Source organism: Mobula hypostoma, chromosome 1 (assembly GCF_963921235.1).
Source record: "Mobula hypostoma chromosome 1, sMobHyp1.1, whole genome shotgun sequence".
Taxonomy (NCBI): Eukaryota; Metazoa; Chordata; class Chondrichthyes; order Myliobatiformes; family Myliobatidae; genus Mobula; species Mobula hypostoma.
The window spans coordinates 161,646,419-161,659,412 of NC_086097.1; the positions used below are offsets into that span (position 1 = coordinate 161,646,419).

At 39.5% G+C, this 12,994-nt stretch overlaps 1 protein-coding gene and 1 long non-coding RNA gene across 8 annotated transcripts in view; one reads left to right on the forward strand and one right to left on the reverse strand.

Moving 5' to 3' along the window:
• dennd3a (DENN/MADD domain containing 3a) overlaps positions 1-3,554 on the reverse strand; it is a 150,111-nt gene extending 146,557 nt beyond the window's left edge. For all 5 annotated transcript variants that reach the window (XM_063058629.1, XM_063058622.1, XM_063058601.1 and 2 more), the window contains exon 1: positions 3,137-3,554. The gene's annotated coding sequence lies outside the window, so the exon portion shown is untranslated. The remainder of the gene's footprint in view (positions 1-3,136) is intronic.
• A 146-nt stretch (positions 3,555-3,700) lies between these two features.
• Positions 3,701-10,406, forward strand: LOC134351938 (uncharacterized). Of its 3 annotated transcripts, XR_010019299.1 has the most exons (5): positions 3,728-3,767; positions 3,988-4,008; positions 6,075-6,269; positions 7,384-7,502; positions 9,999-10,389. It is a non-coding gene; the product is annotated as an uncharacterized LOC134351938 (long non-coding RNA). The 3 variants fall into 3 exon arrangements; XR_010019298.1 differs by lacking the exon at positions 3,988-4,008 and having other exon boundaries at positions 3,701-3,767; positions 9,999-10,384; XR_010019297.1 differs by having other exon boundaries at positions 3,707-3,767; positions 3,988-6,269; positions 9,999-10,406.
• The last annotated feature ends 2,588 nt before the right edge of the window (positions 10,407-12,994 follow it).

Sequence of the window (12,994 nt, forward strand, 5' to 3'; positions counted from 1 at the left end):
GATGGGACTAGGTGAGAGTAAGCGTTCGGCACGGACTAGAAGGGCCGAGATGGCCTGTTTCTGTGCTGTAATTGTTATATGGTTATAATAGCTGGGTAACAAATAATTTAAGTTTTATTGTAATTTAACAAGAAAAAAGCATGGAAATTTCTCAAATACTCCCTTCTTTTAACAAGTTGATCTCAATTGCCCTAATTTTTCTGTGCATTCATAACTAACAGCTTCTTGTCTATTAGAATGGATCTCAATAATTTCACTGGTACCAAATTTAAACTGGCCTGTAATTATTTTGTTAATATTTTCTTCCTTCTTAAGCAACAATATAGCAATAGCTCTCCTGCAAACCTCTGGTCCATTCCTATTACCAAAATTGTAGTTGGAGCTTCTGCAATCTTTCCCTTCCTTCTTTTAACAGCCTGGCAACCAAGAAAAAGTGCAATGGGATTTAGCAAGCAAAAGTGTTAAATCTTACAGTACTCTGTGCACCTTTTGCCCATGCAATATTTCCACACTCATCCACTTTAATCAGCATCAATCCAGCTTATGAAATATTGGCAATAAAAGAACAATTTTCCTCTGTCCTGGAAATAAACTGGAAGAAAGGGGATTTATATTTGCTGGTAAATCCAAGTGACAATTAAACTATTGAATATTGCAGTAGCACCATGCAAGAGAAACATGAACAACAAGTAAACGATCAGGAAACCCCCAGCTTAAAAGCAATTTTGTGGAAACTGCAAATTCAGTGATTTCAGACTTCCGCCACAGTTTTTGACTTGAGATATCAGCTCAGGGCTGTCCCACTCTTACACTCAGAAATGCTCCCCTTTTCTCTCTCTCTCTCTCTCTCACACACACACACACACACACACACACAATGACATTGGCTTGGGTCAGCAGTCAGCAACAGTCTGAGGAAATAGTGAGTGTGGTGGTTTATCCATGGAAATGCGAACAAAATTTAAACAAAATTCACTCCCCATGAGGCTGCTCCTTCATTCACTAAGATCATGCCTGATCTAATCTTGGTCTGGACACCATTTCAAATGTGCCTCATTCTATGCTTTTAATATATTCAGTGATTCTGCTTCCCCATCCCCAATTATTGTAGCAGCACTCCTAAACTGGTACCATCAGCATAAACAGCATCATTCATTTTCTTTAAAATAAGGTTCATGTTTCCCACACTCACTTTAATACTGGTTAGACCAGAGCCTCATTTCTAGCATTCCCTTTAAACTCACTGGGACTTTAAACATAACTATTATTCTACTGCATAGCCCAAAACTGGCAAATGAAAATTGTGTTCGGGTTTTATTAGGCATAACATTAAATAGTCTCGAAAGTCTGCTATTGTTCACCACGAAATACCAAATGGTGCTGGACTATTTGTTACTGCAGAAAGGATTCTAAAATACAAAGCCAACATTTTGTGAAAAAAAAAATCAATAACAGGATATAACCTGACAAAAATTACAATGCATATTACATGATTTAAGGTCCCCCTTTACACTCTTTTCGCAATCATTAACGTCATAAGGATATGTGCTTTTTCCAAATACCGTAATATGGTGAAGGAAAAGGCGAAAGGGACAAGGAAGGAACCTAATAATGCCGTTCTTTGAGTTTACATTGAATTATCTTGGAATACAGCTGCAGACTGAGAACAGAAAGTGGGAGGATGACTTCCTAAATAGTTAAATTCTCAACATTAAAAAAAATGAGCTCTATGCATTGTTGCCCAAACCATGGCTCGCTTGTTATAAAATAGCATAGCTTAACAAAAAAAATTATAAATCCAAAGGACTTTACCAGTTTTGATTTCGACAGCCTATTTCTTGGAGTTTATTGATCGATTTAGATTTTAATATATTAACAAGTTCTTTGAAAGCCTGTAATTTTGTTATTCTTATTTGCTTCTAGAAATAAATACCTCTGATCTAGTGAAAACGCATCTCCCCCATTTCACGTACATCTGCTCTCACTCCATCCTCCCGCCACCCCACTAGGAATAGGGTTCCCCTGGTCCTCACCTACCACCCCACCAGCCTCCGGGTCCAACATATTATTCCGTAACTTCCGCCACCTCCAACAGGATCCCACCACTAAGCACATCTTTCCCTCCCCCCCCCCTGCATTCCGCAGAGATCGTTCCCTACGCGACTCCCTTGTCCATTCGTCCCCCCCATCCCTCCCCACTGATCTCCCTCCTGGCACTTATCCATGTAAGCGGAACAAGTGCTACACATGCCCTTACACTTCCTCCGTTACCACCATTCAGGGCCCCAAACAGTCCTTCCAGGTGAGGCAACACTTCACCTGAGAGTCGACTGGGGTGATAAACTGCGTCCGGTGCTCCCGATGTGGCCTTCTATATATCGGCGAGACCCGACGCAGACTGGGAGATCGTTTTGCTGAACGCTCTGTGCGCCAGAGAAAGTAGGATCTCCCAGTGGCCACACATTTTAATTCCACATCCCATTCCGATATGTCTATCCACGGCCTCCTCTACTGTAAAGATGAAGCCACACTCAGGTTGGAGGAACAACACCTTATATTCCGTCTGGGTAGCCTCCAACCTGATGGCATGAACATCGACTTCTCTAACTTCTGTTAAGGCCCCACCTCCCCCTCGTACCCCATCTGTTACTTATTTTTATGCACACATTCTTTCTCTCACTCTCCTTTTTCTCCCTCTGTCCCTCTGAATATACCTCTTGCCCATCCTCTGGGTCCCCCCACCTTGTCTTTCTACCCGGACCTCCTGCCCCATGATCCTCTCGTATCCCCTTTTGCCTATCACCTGTCCGGCTCTTGGTTCTATCCCTCCCCCTCCTGTCTTCTCCTATCATTTTGCATCTCCCCCTCCCCCTCCAGCTTTCAAATCCCTTACTCACTCTTCCTTCAGTTAGTCCTGACGAAGGGTCTCGGCCTGAAACGTCGACTGCACCTCTTCCTGCAGGTGTTGCTTGGCCTGCTGCATTCACCAGCAACTTTGATGTGTGTTGTTTAGTGAAAATGACGGTCATGTTTGTCAAATAACCCTGCTGTACCCCACTTAGTGACTTATCTACACAAACCAAGAGCAATCTAAATTGGAAAAAAATAGCAAACAAAAACAGGATGAAGTACTTACGATGCTTAACAGCTTTGAATCGCCATGTATAGCATCCAAAGGCGACTTCGAAAAATTTGCACAAAACTTATCTGCTGGGGCGATTGAAGATGACAGGATTCCACTCTAGCTCCGGGGATCCAGAAGTGGGTGTCAGACAAGCGGACTCTGCCACGCATGGAGCAGCTGGTGACTACAGACGGCTTGGCACAGCAGAGTTCTCTCTTCACCCACTCCGCTGACAAAGGAAACAAAAACTTTCATCGACTATCACCTGACAACGTTCTCCGAATCTTTGTTCAAAAGATCGATCGCTTTAGGGTTTTTTTGTCCCTACTCTGTCAACACACAAAACTATTTTTATTTCCCCATTCCAGTTTGATTTCCTTCTAGCTGGAATTTGCCATCTCCGGCGCAGGTTCGCGCGCGCCGCACAACCATACAGGTGACGTCGGGCACGAGCGCGCCGCAAAACCACGCAAGTGACGTTGAGCACGAACGCACCGCCCCAAGGCGTGATTTAGGGCGCGCGACTGCACGGCCCATGGGGTGATGTTGAGCGCATGTGCATCACACTGTGACGTTCTTAACGCGGCAGCCGTTGGAGTGAGGGTGGAGGTGGAGGTGGAGACGGGCACGAACCAATGTTCAGGTAGATTGGATTATATTGCAGATGGTTAACCAGAACCTTCGTTAGGTTTTGTTGAAACCGAAAAGCACTGAACGTACAGGAATAAAAACAGTAAATGCTGAAAACTGTTAGTCGGTTATACAACATTAGCATGGAGAGAGATTCCCGTGGTCCATTATAAATGTGCATTAGTTGCTGTACTCGGTATTCTTGTGTTTCAACACTTTTTCTCTCTCCCAAGAACGTCAAGAAAAACGGGGAAGTGAGTCAAGTTTTGAACTTGCGCGACCATGTAACATAATAATGGCTGATCCAACATAAAAGTTAGTCCTGACGAAGGGTCTCGGCCTGAAACGTCGACTGCACCTCTTCCTACAGATGCTGCCTGGCCTGCTGCGTTCACCAGCAACTTTTGATGTGTGTTCCTTGAATTTCCAGCATCTGCAGGTTGTTTGCATAGCTGATCCAATCTTGATTTCAAAATCACTATCCTACTCAGTTCCCATGAGACACGAGGAACTGCAGGTGCTGGAATTTAGAGCAGTCCTAACAGAAAGTCTGAGCCCAAAATGTCATTTGTCTCTGCCTTCACAAATGCTGCTTGACCTGCTGAGTTATTATAGCAGATTGTTTTTTTTTGCTGCTGACTTCAAAATCAGTTCACTTTTGTCTTGTCCTCATGTCTGTCAGTCTTTTGCTTTAATATTTTAAATGACTACTTCTTTAGTTTATTGGGTTCGAAATTTCGAAGAAGTCTGGATAGAAGAAATACTTAATGTCTGTTTAACACTGTTCCCCTTAGTTATAATTACAGGCCCTTGGTCTGATAAGACTATGGTCTGCATCTAGCTTGTCCCAGTTTCCTATATTCAAACCATATCCTTGATGTCCTGCCGAAGGGTCTAGGCCTGAAACGTCGACTGTACTTTTTTCCATAGATGCTGCCTGGCTTGCTGAGTTCCTCCAGCATTTTGTGTGTGTTGTGTGGATTTCCAGCATCTACAAATTTTATCTTTGTCCCTGATTCTTGATGTTTCTGTATGAAACTGTTCTCTTGTTATCCATGCTGCCATGCCCTCTCTGAAGATTGTAAATTTTAGTTGATTGTTTCTCTGCCTTCTAAACACTAATGGGTATACAGTATATTTAACCTGCTTGTTTTCTTCATACATTCACCCTTCATCTCAGAAATCAGCCTAGTTAACCCTTCCTACATTAATCAAATCCAAATATATACTTCCATTAATATTACAACTAAACATGACTACGACACACTTGATTTCCCCCTAATCCAATGCATTCATATGCATTGTAAGTGGTTGATGTCCTTCAGTGATTGCCTATGGTACCCTACCTAATTATTCAATGTCAATCCATAAATCATCAATTTATGCTGCCTCTATATTCTGTTAGCCAATCCCCTAATCATATCAGAGTATTACTCCCAACCACATGCTATCTCCGCTTGTACTGTAACCTTTTATGAGGCACTTTTTGACTGCCTCTGGAAATTAAAATACACTACATCTTCAGATTCCCACTATCAACATTGTTTGTTATGTGCTGAAGGAACTTGAGCAAATTTGTCAAATATAATTTTGTTTCAATATATTGTCATATGCTTTTCCCAGTATCCTTTATCTACCTGCTTTGGTAATGGAATCAAGCAATTTCTTAATGAACAATTTTAGGCTTCCTGGTCTCCAGTTCTGTGATCCTGTCCCCTTTTTTGAAAAGGAAAAAAAAAAAAATATATATATATATATATATAATTTCAGAATTCCTTAAGCTCCTTTAAGGCCCAAGAATAGAGGCCATAATGTCCAAAGAACAGACTATAGGGAACATAAGCATCGAACTTAATCAATTTCCCTTAAGCCATAATAGACCCATAGGCCTGCGATAAAAAATTGCTTTCTAAATAGCATTATCCACTTGTAAGATCAAAAACAGTTATATGTAAACTTCCAACTATATTTCTTTGTTTAACTTCTGGTCATAAGGGAGTTAAGTCTTCAGTTGTTAAAATGGAAATGGAAAGCAGTAATCAGCTTAAAGTTTAAAGCACTTACTTTAGAACAGCTTTGAAAATAGCTCAGTCCATAGAACACATTATGTCTAAGGAAACTCAGTGCACTGCTTTATTAGTGCTCAAAGTTCAATATAAGACAATGGGTTGTTTAATTTGGGTTGTTTCCAATAGGCAAGCTAACTCTTAAGTTCCTTAGTTCAAAGAAGGCTGCAAAAGGAATTAGCTTTTGTAGCGTTAACTGTGAACTGTAAACATTAATCTGTGTAAAGATACTTTTAGACCTTTTGTGTTAAAAGGACGTCTGAGGAAATAGATCTGTGTGAAGTCACCCAAGTGGGCGAAAAACAGTATCAATGTAGAGTGCAGTTCAGGCTTATTAGGAATGGGATAAGGAACATCAAGAAAAAGATATGGAAGAAACACTGGGCAAACTGGAATTCATTGCACCAGCTTCAGTTGCTGAGTTGAATGATTCATTGGTATGCATCATGGTATGTATTTTTAGTTTATAGGAATTGTACCTGTGTTTTGGAAATCCTTTGAGTTTAAGAAATCATTTGTGCTTTGTGTTTTGGGAATTGTTTATAATTTGAAAATGTTTAAGATAAAAAATCTTCTGAGTCTTAAATGTGTTTTAAGAGTGTTGTTTGGATTTAAACATATACCACTAAATAAATAAACTTTAATTGCTGGTGGTGTCTTCTTCTTGCTAGGGAGGGGGACCCACTTCTCCAATAGTAGGTATTGGCAGCTAAATTTGCTATGAAGGATAAACAGTTAAGTAAACTAGTTTTTGAAGCTTGGGTAGATACCGTATAATCTCCCTTCAGTGAGACTACTCATGGCAATTTATATCCTATAGGGCTTAAGGTCTTCATTTGAGTTCACAACTTCTTAGACAGCAAATACAATACCAACACAATCAGCACCCGACATGGTCACCTTTTAACAAAAGTATTATTTTAGGAAGAATTAGTTCAACTCAGAGAGCTCGCGTTAAGTGCTACAGCACCCCTACCTAGCACTATAGAATGGTCGACATCCTGGTTCCCAGCAGTTGCACAGGCAAATGCTGGTTGATATTATGAATATGTTAATTATGTAGCAGAAATATGAGATAATACCCCAACTGCTCCTCCAATTGAAGGAGATGAATACTTTTTTCTTCAAATCAGAAACTGTAAAGATGATGTGATAGAACACAGCAGTAATTCCTTCCAGACACACGAGGTAGTGCCCACAGCAGTAAACCCTAAAGGTACTAATGAAGCCTGGAGAACAGATGCTCGAGAACATGCATTAGAATTACAAAATTAAAACATTGGCGAATTTTAACTGTAATTTGGAAATGTTTAAAATGTGTTTTAAGAGTGTTGTTTGAATTTAAATGTTTATCACTAAATAAATAAACTATGTTTTAAACTACTTTGTTAACTGGAAGTATCTTCTTGGTAGGAAGGAAGGACCCACCACTCAAATAGTAGGCACTAGCAGCTAAGCTCACAGTGAAGAATAAACAAGGAAGTAAACTAGTTTTTGAAGATTGGGTAGATACAGTGTAATCTCCCTTTAGTGAGAGTACTCGTGGCTATTTATATCCAATAGGGCTTAAGGACATCATTTGAGTTAAGAACTTCATGGTCATCAAACCCAGTACCATCACAGGCCAAAATCATCTCCTCCTCGTGCCGTTAGAAAAACGTGGCTCAATATTACATCTTCTGGTGAGTTGATTTTATATTAACATTACATCACATTATTTAGTAAATTTGAATGTGGACATGGATGTTATTTTTGTTAATAGCAGAATAGCACATTTTTGAGAGCACGTTTTCCGATGTTATGTATAACCATTTACCTCTGGTTGCTCAAATGTTCCATTAAAATAACAATGCATAATGGAACTTTGTTTTGACAGCTGTTTATGGGTAGGTCACATCAGGACTGAATACCACTGTTCCGTTGAAGTTGCTGTTTTTAAATGAGATTTTAAACCTAGGACATATCTGCTACCATAAGTAGATAATAGAATTTCATGAGAGAAGAGGATTTCACCTTGCTTGAATATTTATTGCTTAATTAACATCTCTGAAAATACATTGTCCCATGTTACAAAATAGAGTGTAAATTACCAAGAGATACTTTGAGCTGTTCTGAAACTATCAAAAGTGCAACAAATCAGGAGTGCTGTCCTTCCCAACTATGAATGCTAATGATATTTAGGAAACCTTGCCAATGAAAATATTTCTCTCAGCACTCCTTCCCCTACCCATAAAAAAATATATATATATAGACATCCGTCCCACAACGTGAGGGAATAATAAACTCTTCAATCAGGTGGTGGTTCTCTTGGTGGCCAAACAAGAGTTTAATAGAAAAACAAAATACATTTAAGTCAGACAGCCTCTTGAACAATGTTTCTTTCAATTTTATATCAATTACAATTCAGCAAAACATGCTGAGCTGTCTCTGGAGTACCACAGTCACATAATCCAGTAGGATGTTTTCCTATTATCTTTAAATAATAGTTTAGCCCACAATGCCCCAACCCAAGTCTTTGTTAATTTCACCTTATCTCTATGATTTAAAAAGTAACAGTCTGAGACCTTTTTAACTAGTGGGTGACTAGAAAAGAAATGCCTTCCCTTTAAAAACACAAACACGAGGAAATCTGCAGATGCTGGAATTTCAAGCAACACACATAAAAATTGCTGGGGAACGTAGCAGGCCAGGCAGCATCTATAGGAAGTAGTACTTGCCCTGACGAAGGGTCTCGGCCCGAAACGTCGACTGTACCTCTTCCTATAGATGCTGCCTGGCCTGCTGCATTCACCAGTAATTTTTATGTGTGATGCCTTTCCTTTAATTCATTTTTCCAATCCTCCTGCCACTTATTCTCTGTACACTTTTTTATCCTACTTCTCAATTCTGCTATGCCTGGGGGTACTCTAATTTCTACTTGCCTGCTCTGTAAGGAAGACTTTGCAGTGCCATCCACAATTTCATTTCCCTCCACCCCAGCATGCCCAGGTATCCATGTAAATCTGACTTCACAACCCATCTTCCTTACTCTAAACAAAACTAAGAGAATCTCAATAACTATGTCAGGACGAGCTTTTGATTTATTCCCCTTTATAGCATCTAAGGTCTACGGCAGCAGCAGAATCCGAACAGATGATAACCCTGCATGGTCGAGAATCTTCCATCCACCATAAGGCCCAGAGGACTGCTAATAATTCTGTTGCAAAGACAGAAACACCATCTGAAACCCGGTGACCAATCTTAACTCCAAGTTGAGACACGTACATCCCAAATCCTGCCTTACTGCTCTCTGGGTCCACGAGCCATCAGTGAAAAACTTCAGATAAAATCCCCATTTATTATTTAAATATTCATTTATGATCGAAGCTGTTGAAATTGCTCTGCTTCCTTGAGGCTGAAAAAGGAGGAATAGGTCTACTTCTAGTTCTGGCAAAAGCCAAAAAGGAATGGGTGGCAAGCAAATTTGGTCAGCTATGTCTTCCTCAATCAGTTACAATTTCACAGCCCAGTTATTAACCAAATCTAAAAATGAATATTTTTTAATTTTACTTTGGCTCTCCAACTTCCCCTGCAAAAGACATCTTGATGGACAGCTGTGATTGAAGCCATTTAGTTTTGCCCAATACTGCAGGCCCAACTGAACTAGTCTTAAATGTAGAGGCACTTCTCCCATCTCCACACATAATGCAGGGACTGATGTTGTTCTAAAAGCTCCACAACAGAGTCTAAGTGCTTTGGCCTGCACAGTGTCTAATTTTTCAAGCACTGCCACAGCAGCGGAACCACAAGCAATACAACCATAATCAATAACTGATCTAATCATAGCTAGATATATTAAGTACATAGTTTCCCGCCCTGCTCCCCAGTCACATCCAGCAATACTTTTCATAACATTTAAAACTTTCTCACACTTTCCAATTGTTTTATCTATATGAACCCTCCAAGTAAGTCTTTCATCAAAACAGGCACCTAAAAACTTGAATACCTCAACTTTTTCTGATGGAGAATCATATAGACACAATTCACAATCAGGAATCTTTCTTCGAAAGCCAAAAATTATATATTTGGACTTAGAAGCAGAAATCCTGAAACCCCATTTATTTTCCCAGTTCTTAACTGACCTTAAAGCCTTTCGTACCTGCTTTAATTTATACTTGACGTTTCTTTCTGTTTTCCAGATTGCATCATCGTCTGCAAACAACGATTTGCCAAATCCTGTTCCTACCTGATCAAAGATATCATTTATCATGACATTAAAAAGAACCGGACTAATGACGCTTCCTTGAGGGGTACCATTACCTATTTTAACTGACTTGGAGCTTGTTCCGCCTATTCTTACTTGAATTGTCCTTTCCTTGAGAAAATCTTTGATCCAATTAAACATTCTACCTCTAATTCCCGCATCATAGAGTTTAATTAATAAACCATCCTTCCATAGTAAGTCATATGCTGTTTCAATATCTAGAAATGCACTTACCATTACTTCTCTAATTTGAAATGTTTTTTTAATATCGTGATCTAAAAGGGCAAGAAATTCCATTGTTGATCTTCCAGTTCTAAAACCATTTTGATAGGCAGCAAAATGTCCCTTCTTTTCTAAAAAGTAAAGTCTGTTGGTGACCATTTGTTGCATAGTTTTACAAAGCCCTGATATTAAAGCTATAGGCCGATACAAACCGGGACTAGACGCGTCTTTACCTGGCTTTAAAACTGGAACTACCACCGCATGCTTCCATTCTACTGGTAATTTTCCTTCTTTCCACACAATTAAACAAAGCTAGCATTTCTATTAATACAGAGTCATCTAAATGCTTAAGCAATTCATAACACAGTCCATCCCTACCAGGAGAAGTACTTGAACCTGATTGGACATCTTCCTGAAGGGAGAAAAACAAATTTATGGAGCTATTATCATCCAAACTCCTGTCCAGTTTCCAACTTTCCTTTAACATAATTTCCTTTCTCAAATCACCTGTTTCTCCAGAACTGTGTAATGCTCGGAACACCTCTACAAACATATCAGCCTTTTACTTATTAGTTACAGCTTCAATATCTCCTTCCAGCAAAGCTGGGATAGATGGTTTTCTATATATCCCTGACATTCTGTGAATGATTGTCCATAGCTGCTTCTTTTTTTTAGATTATGAGGACACTCAGTTCTCATTTATTGTCATTTAGAAATGCATGCATTAAAAATGGTACGATGTTCCTCCAGAAAGTTATTACAGGTTTCTTAGGGGCAAGCGTTCCACAAAATCTTCTCCAACTATCCCTCTTTGCATTTTTAATTACTCTCCTTGCTACTGCTCTTTCCTTTTAATACTCCATAACATTATCTAACACTGGGTACTTTCTTAATTTCCTGTAAGCTCTTATTTCTGTTTCTTACTGCTACATCACAATTTTTATTCCACCACGGAACTAATGCTCGAGCCTTCGGAACATTCTGTAGCAGAATAGTCAACTGAGCAACTTTATGAATTATAGGAGAGGGATTTATTCCAATCGTCTATGGAGCCCTCGCTATCAATCTCTTCTATTATATCCACAGTTTTCTCCTGGTACTCATCCCAATGGGCCAAAGAAAAATTATACCTAGCAGCCCTCTCCTCAACTTCTACTATCAAATTTCTACCAAATCTACATAATATAGGATAGTGATCACTTCTTAGTGTGTATCTGTCCATAGCATCCCATTCCCCGACCCTGGCTAAGTTTGTGGAAGCGATTGATAAGTCTAAGTGACTACAAGTATTCTTTACAATTTTAAATCTTGTAGGCCGTCCATCATTTAGAAGTACCATGTTGTATTTATCTAGAAACTCCTCCACTACAGTTCCATTACTATATTTACTTTCACTACCCCATATAGGATTATGGGCATTGAAATCTCCAACACAGATTACTGGGGATCTTACCTTATTCATAATTTCATCAAAATCTGATAACATCATATTACATGGATTATAAAAGTTAATCAAAGCTGTGTGACCACAAGAGCTCCAAACCTCCACAGCCACAATTTCAAGGTTAGATTTAAAATCAAGTCTTCTAAACTGAAGTCCTGTTTTTATGAAAGTTGCACACCCTCCACCAGATTTACCTGTTCTGTCAGTTCTCAAACTGTCATATCCAGGGATCACAAAATCTAAATGAGGCTTTAACCATGTCTCCTGTATACAGATCAAATCAGGCTTATCTTTAAAAGTTCCAACAAATCTTTTTAATTCTTGACCATTTGCAATTAAACTTCTTGCATTCCATTGTAATATTAAAAACATCCAAATACTAATTATCGGCCTCTTCATCCACATGAAGCTGCTCCATACTCTCTGACCCTGACAACTGGGAGGTATTCAGTGATTATTTGTCTGTCATATACTCAGGTAATTTTTCCAGTAACACCTGTGTCATATCAAGGAATCTCTGTGCAGCCCCAACAACTGCTTTTTATCATATCCGACCTCTTGGTTGTAGTTTTAGCCCCGAACAGTACATAAATAACAAACGCCAAAAAAGACTCTTTAGTCGTCAACAACATGTGTGAAGGAACCATAGTTGGAGAACGCGGAATGTGCTGACTCCCCATCGATCCAATCATTTCTTTACTTATCCTTTGCTCCCTATCAACTTTCCTTACTGCCTCAGCATATGATATTTTTTGTTGGTTACGAACAACCTGAATCTGCTTTGCCTTGATAAAATACTCACATCCTCTGAATGCCACTACATGGTCCCTTCCACAGTTACTGCATTTAGGCACCGCTGCCTTACATGCTTTAATATCATGATCCTCTCCACATTTCACACATTTCTTTTACCTCAACATGAACCGGCAACATGTCCAAATCTCTGGCAATTATAGCAGCGCAGGGGAGGTCTAATATATTCCCTAACTTGATATGACATGCTCCCACAAGTAGACTCTAGTTGGAAGAACATCACCTGCAAAAACCAGTAGGACAGGAGAATCCCAATCACCTCCTTCTCTCAATTTTAATCGTTTGGCTTCAATCACTCGACCACTTTTAATATTCTCCAAAATTTCTTTTTCAGTTATGCCAGACCAAATACCATACACTCTCCCCCCCCCCCCCACAACTCCCTTCCTTTCTTTCAGAGTAATACACTCCACTTTCACAACGAATTTTCCCACCACTTTAGCACTGCTATA